Source organism: Chiloscyllium punctatum, chromosome 11, assembly GCF_047496795.1.
Source record: "Chiloscyllium punctatum isolate Juve2018m chromosome 11, sChiPun1.3, whole genome shotgun sequence".
Lineage (NCBI taxonomy): Eukaryota > Metazoa > Chordata > Chondrichthyes > Orectolobiformes > Hemiscylliidae > Chiloscyllium > Chiloscyllium punctatum.
The window spans coordinates 15680847-15690630 of record NC_092749.1 but is presented as its reverse complement, the minus strand read 5'-3'; positions in this window follow the sequence as shown (position 1 = coordinate 15690630).

Here is a 9784-nt window from a genome sequence, read left to right as displayed (position 1 = left end):
TCCCCTCCCCCCACCTTGTCTCAGTCAAATCCCTCGAACTCAGCACTGCCTTCCTAACCTGCAATCTTCTTCCTGACCTCTCCGCCCCCACCCCACTCCGGCCTATCCCCCTCACCTTGACCTCCTTCCACCTATCGCATTTCCAACGCCCCTCCCCCAAGTCCCTCCTCCCTACCTTTTATCTTAGCCTGCTGGACACACTTTCCTCATTCCTGAAGAAGGGCTTATGCCCGAAACGTCGATTCTCCTGCTCCTTGGATGCTGCCTGACCTGCTGCGCTTTTCCAGCAACACATTTTCAGTAAAGATTAGGCCATCAGGCATTTCACAGTGAATGTTCCTCAGCTCATTAACTGGCATTATACAATGGATGTTCTTTACCTAGTTAACTCACTGCCCTGCCTCCAGCACTTCATTGTTTACTTTAAGTTCTTATCTTGTCAAAGTCGTGTGAACTCAGCCTTTATCACGCAACCCAAAACTTAACTCTTTCCCTAACTGCTCATAACTTATACACTTTCTCACACGTAGGATTGAAATGAATTTGTTTCCCTAATAATAAGGGAAGCCTGGTGTCTTCAAGATTGGCAGAAATCCAATGTGAGTTTTCCAAAACATTAGTACAAGGGTTTAAAAAAAAGCAGCTAAAACTCATGTTAAAGAATACTCCCCTGACTGTTTCTTTTAAGTAGCAAACTTTAAAAGTTGAAAATTGATTTGAGGGAGTAAGAAAGAATAAATATGATTACATAGGAATGTTAATTTAAAAATTTATAACAGAAACATGATGCTGTTGCATGTGCAACATTTTCCATTCCCTGCAAACAAGCAGCAGTGTTAACCCTTTCTTCCGACAGTTTGATTGTTTTATAAAATCACAACCGTATTCATAACATTAAAGTATTCAGGGCACTATTAAATTGTTAAGTTATCAAAGTTACATCTATATTGGGATATGTTAACCTCACAATATCAGAAGAAAGTGAAGATTGCAGATGCTGGAGATCAGAGTCGAGAGTCATAGAGTCATAGAGTCATAGAGATGTACAGCATGGTCCAACCTTCGGTCCAACCTGTCCATGCCGACCAGATATCCCAACCCAATCTAGTCCCACCTGCCAGCACCCGGCCCATATCCCTCCAAACCCCTCCTATTCATATACCCATCCAAATGCCTCTTAAATGTTGCAATTGTACCAGCCTCCACCACATCCTCTGGCAGCTCATTCCATACACGTACCACACTCTGCGTGAAAAGGTTGCCCCTTTGGTCTCTTTTATATCTTTCCCCTCTCACCCGAAACCTATTCCCTCTAGTTCTGGACTCCCCGACCCCAGGGAAAAGACTTTGTCTATTTATCCTATCCATGCCCCTCATAATTTTGCAAACCTCTATAAGGTCACCACTCAGCCTCCGACGCTCCAGGGAAAACAGCCCCAGCCTGTTCAGCCTCTCCCTGTAGCTCAGATCCTCCAACCCTGGCAACATCCTTGTAAATCTTTTCTGAACCCTTTCAAGTTTCACAACATCTTTCTGATAGAAAGGAGACCAGAATTGCATGCAATATTCTAACAGTGGTCTAACCAACAGCCGCAACATGACTTCCCAACTCCTGTTCTCAATACTCTGACCAATTAGGAAAGCATACCAAACACCTTCTTCACTATCCTATCTACCTGCGACTCCACTTTCAAGGAGCTATGAACCTGCACTCCAAGGTCTCTTTGTTTAGTAACACTCCCTAGGACCTTACCATTAAGTGTATAAGTCCTGCTAAGATTTGCTTTCCCAAAATGAAGCACCTCGCATTTATCTGGATTAAACTCCATCTGCCACTTCTCAGCCCATTGGCCCATCTAGTCCAGATCCTGTTGTAATCTGAGGTAACCCTCTTCGCTGTCCACTACACCTCCAATTTTGGTGTCATCTGCAAACTTACTAACTGTACCTCTTATGCTCGCATTCAAATCATTTATGTAAATGACAAAAAGTAGAGGGCCCAGCACCGATCCTTATGGTACTCCACTGGTCACAGGCCTCCAGTCTGAAAAACAATCCTGCACCACCACAAACGTCTTTTACGTTTGTGCCAGTTCTGTATCCAAATGCCTAGTTCTTCCTGTATTCCATGAGATTTAACCTTGCTAATCAGTCTCCCATGGGGAACCTTGTCGAACGCCTTACTGAAGTCCATATAGATTGTGCTGGAAAAGCACAGCAGGTCAGGCAGTATCCAAGGAGCAGGAAAATCAATGTTTCAGGCAAAAGCCCTTCTTCTGGAATAGAGCAGGTCATTTGTTATATTCTGCAGCAAAGTGCTTCAGAACATGAGATATAGAAGTCATCTTTCACCTGATTGCTGTCACTTCTGTTTCTAATATGAAAGCACAATTTAAACCATGAACACTTGTCATTATTAGATTACTTAGATGAGATTAGATTGCTTACAGTGTGGAAACAGGCCCTTCGGCCCAACAAGTCCACACCGCCCCGCCGAAGCGTAACCCACCCATACACCTACACCTACATCTACATCTACATCTACATCTACCCCTTACCTAACACTACGGGCAATTTAGCAATGGCCAATTCACCTGACCCTGCACATCTTTGGACTGTGGGAGGAAACCGGAGCACCCGGAGGAAACCCATGCAGACACGGGGAGAATGTGCAAACTCCACGTAGTCAGTCGCCTGAGTCGGGAATTGAACCCGGGTCTCCGGCGCTGTGAGGCAGCAGTGCTAACTACTGTGCCACCGTGCCACCCACAATACTGTTTGCAGTATTGGAATTTATATAAAAATGGATGTGTTGCAATCTCAAGCATTCAAAGAAAAAGGGGTAAACAGATTTTAATTCTCAAAAAGAAAATGGAATAAAAACATTAACAAACAGAATTGACTCATTAGCATTCAAGTTGAACTTTCAATGTTTTGGAGACAATTTTATAAAAGGTCAGCCACAAATTATGAGGCTAATTTTGAGAAAATAACGTGTCACCTGAAATGAAGATCAAAACAAATGAAACTTGATAATGAAACAAAGAACTGTGGCTACTGGAAATCTGAAACACAATCAGGAATTTCTGGAGAAACTCAGCAGGTCTGGCAACATCCATAGAGACAAAGCAGAGGTAATGTTTCACGTCCAGTGACACTTCTTCAGAACTAATTGACAGTAGTAATAACGATGGTGAACAAGAAGAAAAAAGAATTCAAGAACGTATGGTATGTTGTTGAGCCACCAATATAAGTTTGTATATGTGAGCTGTGTCACATGAACATATAGAAACGCATTGTTTAATGCGCAGAAAAGCAGGTCTCAGACAGCGCAAATATTTAAAGGACAGTTTGAAGGAAACTGATTAATTTGGCCACTAGAATGAGACCACATTTTAAGATCATCAAGGCACGGATGCCAACTCCATAGATAAACTGAAATATCGGATGCAATAAGAGTAAAGAGAGATATAGAGTTTGCATACTGTAAGTTGATGCATTAAAGCCCATGCATAAGCTTTTCTTTGAACTATATGTGTTGACAACATGCCAGTAATGTAGAATTTTGTGGGATGATCTTTAGATGGAGAGGATAAATGATCACATTTTACTGGAAAGGTTTTTACAATTATTCTTGCCACTTGTATAGATAATGCTGATAATTCCAGCAGCTTTACCTGCAATATGTCATCAAAAAACTGAGGAACCCAGCTTGTAATTTGGAAATAACGAGGTTACTGAGCAATAGAATCATAAAGGTCTAACTCACAGGAAAAGTCCCTTTAGCCCATCTAGTCTATGTTGGTCAAGAGCAACCACCTAACTATTCTAATCACATTTTCCAGCCTATAGCCTTGGCACCATAAGTGGATATCTAAATGCATCTTAAACATTTCTGAGGGTTTCTGTTTCTCCCACCCTTACAGGCAGTGAGTTCCAGATTCCCACCACTCCCTAGGTGAAATAGATTTTCCTCACATACCCTTGAAACCTCCCGTCTCTTGCCTTGAATGTACGCCCTTTTTCACTGATCGCTCCACCAAGCTATCATGTCTACACCGCTCACAATTTTATACCTCCCAATCATGGTCCCCCTTAGTCTGCTTTGTCCCCAAGGAAACAACCCTAGTCTGTCCAATCTCATTTCATGACTGAAACCCTCCAGGCCAGCCAACATCTTGCTAAAGCTCCTCTGGACCCTCTCCAGTGCTATCATATTCCTCCTATAATGTGGATTCCAGAATTATACACACTACTCTAGCTGTGACCTGACCAACCTTGTGTACCAATATAACCTCCCTGCTCTTAAATGTCATGTCTCAGCTGATAAAGGCAAGTATCCTATATACTTTCTTAATCAATTTATCGACTTGTCCCATGTACACCAAGATCCCCCTGATCGTAGAGCTTACCAGGGTTCTTTAAATCATGTAACTTTATAAATTACCAAGAAATGTATTGAGTATTATAAAACTAGGTTCTTTTTTCAGCCATCGAAAGTGAAGCCCTGGGCAGACAAACAGTGAAGGTCAAAGACAGGTCTCGAGCACAAACAGACTGAAACAGGACACTGCTCATTTTATTGTGGGGGGAGGGAAGTGCGAGAAGTTTATACCATGAGTCATATGTGAAGCAGCTGTCTAAAGGTTGAACAGAATGTGGGAGCAAGCAATGGGCCATAAGATAATTACATAAGCTTTCAACAGAAATAGGAGAGATTACTTGGAATATGTCTTTTGTTAGTGGGCAATTGAATAAGTGATTCGCAAAGCTGCCCAGAAATAAGGCAAATAAATCGACAAGAGAGAGAGAGAGAAAGAAAGCAACACTTTGGAAGGAACAGAGATTCTTGAAGTGGATCTATGTTCCATCCGACCCAACACCTTTGGTTACTCAACAAGACTGAAGGAAACATGAGGAGCTGTCACTTTTGCCGTGGAGATTGGCCCTGCCCGAACCGTTGATTTTCCTGCTCCTTGGATGCTGCCTGACCTGCTGTGCTTTTCCAGCACCACACTCCTCGACTCTAATCTCCAGCATCTGTAGTCCTCGCTTTCCCCTAATGGATTTATCTTGCCTCGGATCAATAATCCATTCAGAGGACACTGCCACTGTCAGCTTTGGAGATCCCCATCCATTTCTCTAAAATTTATTCTTACAGCAGGGGTTGGTCAGGCCAGCATTTGTTGCCTGCCCCTGGAACTCAATGGCTGGCTTAGCCATTTCAGAGGGCAGCTAAAGGTTAATGATACCGCTGTGGGTCTGGAGTCACGTGTAGGCCAGGCCAGATAAGGATATCAATTTGCTTCCCTAAAGGACATTTGTGAACCAGGTGGGTTTTTATAACAAACAATGATAATTTCATGGTTACCAATCACTGGGACTTGCATTATGCTTCAAATGTTGAATTTAGGTGCTGCCATATATTTCACGGTTTTATTCTGGGACTCTGGATTATGAGTCCTATGACATTAGCGTTGTACCACCATCTCCCCACAAAAATATGGCTTTGGTTCTCGTTAACCATTTTCACCTGTTTCGGTTTCTATGTCCTCTCTACCTGTAAAGATTATACACCATTTGAAACCTTGCTTCAAAATAAACTCACCACACCATCTTTAAGTCATTCACATTCTCAACCACAAAGTTTGGGTAATCCTTGGCATCCTACGTCCTGCAAGTGTCAATTTTTAACCACATATACTTGTCAACCATACAGTAAAAATGTTGTTTTCTCTTTACTTTGAGATTCTTATGAATTGTCCTGTTGCATGCAAAGATGAAGAGCTTCAACATTATCAGTAATTCTACCAAATGATTATTCTTCTTTCACATTGGAACATAAGAGCTGGAGCAGGAGCAGGAAATTCAGCCCCTCCAGCCTGCTCCCCCATTCAATACAATCATGACTGATCTCATCTCAGCCTTTACTCCAGTTTTTGCCCATTCTCCAAAAACCTGCAACCCATTACTAATTAAAAATCTGTTTATATCCTCCTTAAATTAATTCACTGTCCTGGCATCCAACACACTCTGGAGTAATTGACTCCACAGATTCATGAAAGAAGTATTTTCTCCTCATCTCTGTTTCAAATCTGTGACCTTTTATCTTTAAACTATGACCTCTCATTCTAGATTATGCCACATGAGGAAATATCCTTTCGATGTTTACTTTGTCAATGTTAAATATCACACAACCCCAGGTTATAGTCCAACAGGTTTGTTTGGAAGCACCAGCTTTTGGAGCGCTGCTTCTTCATCAGGTGGTTGTGCAGTACTCCACAACTCCACAACCACCGAATGAAGGAGCAGCACTCTGAAACCTAGTGCTTCCAAATAAACCTAGAACATAGAACATAGAACATAGAAGAATACAGCGCAGTACAGGCCCTTCGGCCCTCGATGTTGCGCCGATCAAAGCCCACCTAACCTACACTAACCCACTATCCTCCATATACCTATCCAATGCCCGCTTAAATACCCATAAAGAGGGAGAGTCCACCACTGCTACTGGCAGGGCATTCCATGAACCTACGACTCGCTGAGTGAAGAACCTACCCCTAACATCAGTCCTATATCTACCCACCCTTAATTTAAAGCTATGCCCCCTTGTAATAGCTGACTCCATACGTGGAAAAAGGTTCTCACTGTCAACCCTATCTAACCCCCTAATCATCTTGTACACCTCTATCAAGTCACCCCTAAACCTTCTTTTCTCCAATGAAATCAACCCCAAGTGCCTCAGCCTTTCCTCATAGGATCTTCCTACCATACCAGGCAACATCCTGGTAAACTTCCTCTGCACCCGTTCCAGTGCCTCCACATCCTTCCTATAGTATGGCGACCAAAACTGCACATAATATTCCAGATGCGGCCGCACCAGAGTCTTATACAACTGCAGCATGACCTCAGGACTCCGGAACTCAATTCCTCTACCAATAAAAGCCAGTACGCCATATGCCTTCTTCACTGCACTATTTACCTGGGTGGCAACTTTCAGAGATCTGTGTACATGGACACCAAGATCCCTCTGCTCTTCCACACTACCAAGTATCCAACCATTAGCCCAGTACCCCATCTTTTTGTTACTCTTACCAAAGTGAATCACCTCACACTTAGCTACATTGAACTCCATTTGCCACCTTTCTGCCCAGCTCTGCAGCTTCTCTATATCCCGCTGTAACCTGCCACATCCTTCCTCACTGTCTACAACTCCTCCGACTTTCGTATCATCCGCAAACTTGCTCACCCAACCTTCTAACCCTTCCTCCAGGTCATTTATAAAAATGACAAACAGCAATGGTCCCAAAACAGATCCTTGCGGAACACCGCTAGTGACGGCACTCCAAGATGAACCTTTGCCATCAACTACTACCCTCTGTCTTCTTCCAGCCAGCCAATTCCTAATCCAAACCTCCAACTCACCCTCAATGCCATATCTCTGTATTTTCTGCAGTAGCCTACCATGGGGGACCTTATCAAACACCTTACTAAAATCCATATGCACCACATCTACTGCTTTCCCCTCATCTACCTCCTTAGTCACCTTCTCAAAGAATTCAATAAGGTTTGTGAGGCATGACCTGCCCTTCACAAAACCATGCTGACTATCCTTGATCACATTATTCTTATCCAGATGTGCATAAATTCTCTCTAAGACTTTGCCCACAACAGAAGTGAGACTCACTGGCCTATAGTTACTAGACTCACTGGCCTATAGTTACTAAACCTGTTGGACTATAACCTGGTGTTGTGTGGTTTTTAACTTTGTGCACCCCAGTCCAACACCAGCACCTCCAAATCATGGACTACTTTGTCAATCACCTTTGGCATTACTGGCTGAGAAAACAGAATTGAACACAATGACTAACAAGTCTTAAACTGTCATTGAATTTCCTGCCTCAGTAAAGTTCTGTTGTGTTCTGTCTCAGGTTATTAAAACTGGGTATTGTGCTTTGCAGCAGTGATTGTGACTGTTGCAGCATTTGTAAGTTCCTGGAGCTCAGTTTCATAGTCCCAAAAGATGATAACTACAGATCAGAGATTTCTCACACTCACATTAGATAAATCACAGCTTTCATCTCGAAAAAGCCAAGCAGGAGGTAAGAGGGGGAGGTTACTGTATTTTTCATTCTTGAATTTTGCTGAACAAGACCAAATCATAGTGCAATTCCTGCTAAACGTTCCAGTCCAGTAGTGTTCATTACTTGCAGAAGGCCTTGAGTGAATCATTTGGCTTATCTTGAATCCTCTCCAGTGACACTTTGACATGGCCAAGACCATGAAGAAGATGTAGACAGCTAGAACATCCACCATCCCTCCATCAACTGGCCAGTGAACTGAAGGTACAATTACTGAGGTTAGCTTTAGTAAAAAGGAAATGTAGAGAGGCTTTGGCTTACTTTTAACATGCAACAGCAAATATTGGTTTCAAGGTTCTGTCTCCCATGATGAATGTTTGAGATACAAATGACCCAACGTGCTGCAAAATAATCACAGTCAACAGATATCACTGTGTGGTGACAGTTGTCATTCAGTCTGTTCAAACATCAAGGACTTAACACAACACATTTTGTACTATTAAGAACCTGTTTATTTAACTACATCTGCAATATATCAGGAGGATAGAGTTGTCAATACAATTGCCACAAATTTAACAATCATTTCAGAATTAAAACTTTATTCGAGATGTACAACTTATTCATAAAGTTCCGTTGACTCTCTTTACACCAAGCACAATAAATATTGCTCCAAAGAATAATCACATCATACTCAAAACATTAACTCTTGGTACTCTCTCCACAGATGCTGCCAGAAATGTTGAGTTTCTCCATAATTTTCCATTTTATTTCAGATTTTAAGAACTTGCAGTAATTTGCTTTTATTACGATAATATTTTCCCTCTATATTAGCTGTTAGGCAACTGTCTATCTTTTCTGGAACACTTGAATGTTTAACAAAGATCCTACATCATTCTAATATCTGTACTTTCACTTAAAGACTTGCCTTAATTGCTATCAATTCCTCCACAACATCTTCAGTCTATTTGTCCACCAATTAAGAATCATTGAAAATTAAAACGTTCTTGAGGTAAACCTGTCTTAGTCTCATTATTTGTGGGATCATAGAGTGTTTTGACACAGAAGGAGGACATTGAGGACAATGCACTTGTGACACCTTTTGGTAAAAAGGTCTATCCACTTAGTCCCATTTCATGTCTTTCCCCAGTACCCTTTATTTTTATGATTACTTTCTTTCAAGAGATATTTTGGATTCTGCTTCAACCATTGACTCTGATGAGAACTGCTTGACGAACAGGCTCCTGTATATAGAAAACTATTCCTTTATTTTATCTCTCAGATGCTCTGTTGCCCCACTTTATCCTAATAAAAACTCCAGTTTCCCTTAACATTCTATATAATAGCAGCTGCTCATCTCCAGCCTCTCTGTTACCCTCTTCAGAAGTCTAACATGCTTCTGGATGCATGGCACCAAAGCTGTTTGGTGGACTTTTAAAAAAAAACATTCACAGGATGTGGCCATTGCTGGCTCAACCAGCATTTATTGCCCATTCCTAATAAAGAGTCAATGACATTGCTGTGGGCTTGGAGTCATATGTTGGCCAGACCAGGTAAGGATGGCAGATTTCCTTTTCTCAAGAGCATCAGTAAACCAAATGGGTTTCTCCTGACAATCGATAATGGTTTCATTGTCATCATTAAACTCATAGTTCTACAGTTTTATTCAATATTAAGAACTTGATTTCAAATTCCACATCTGCCAG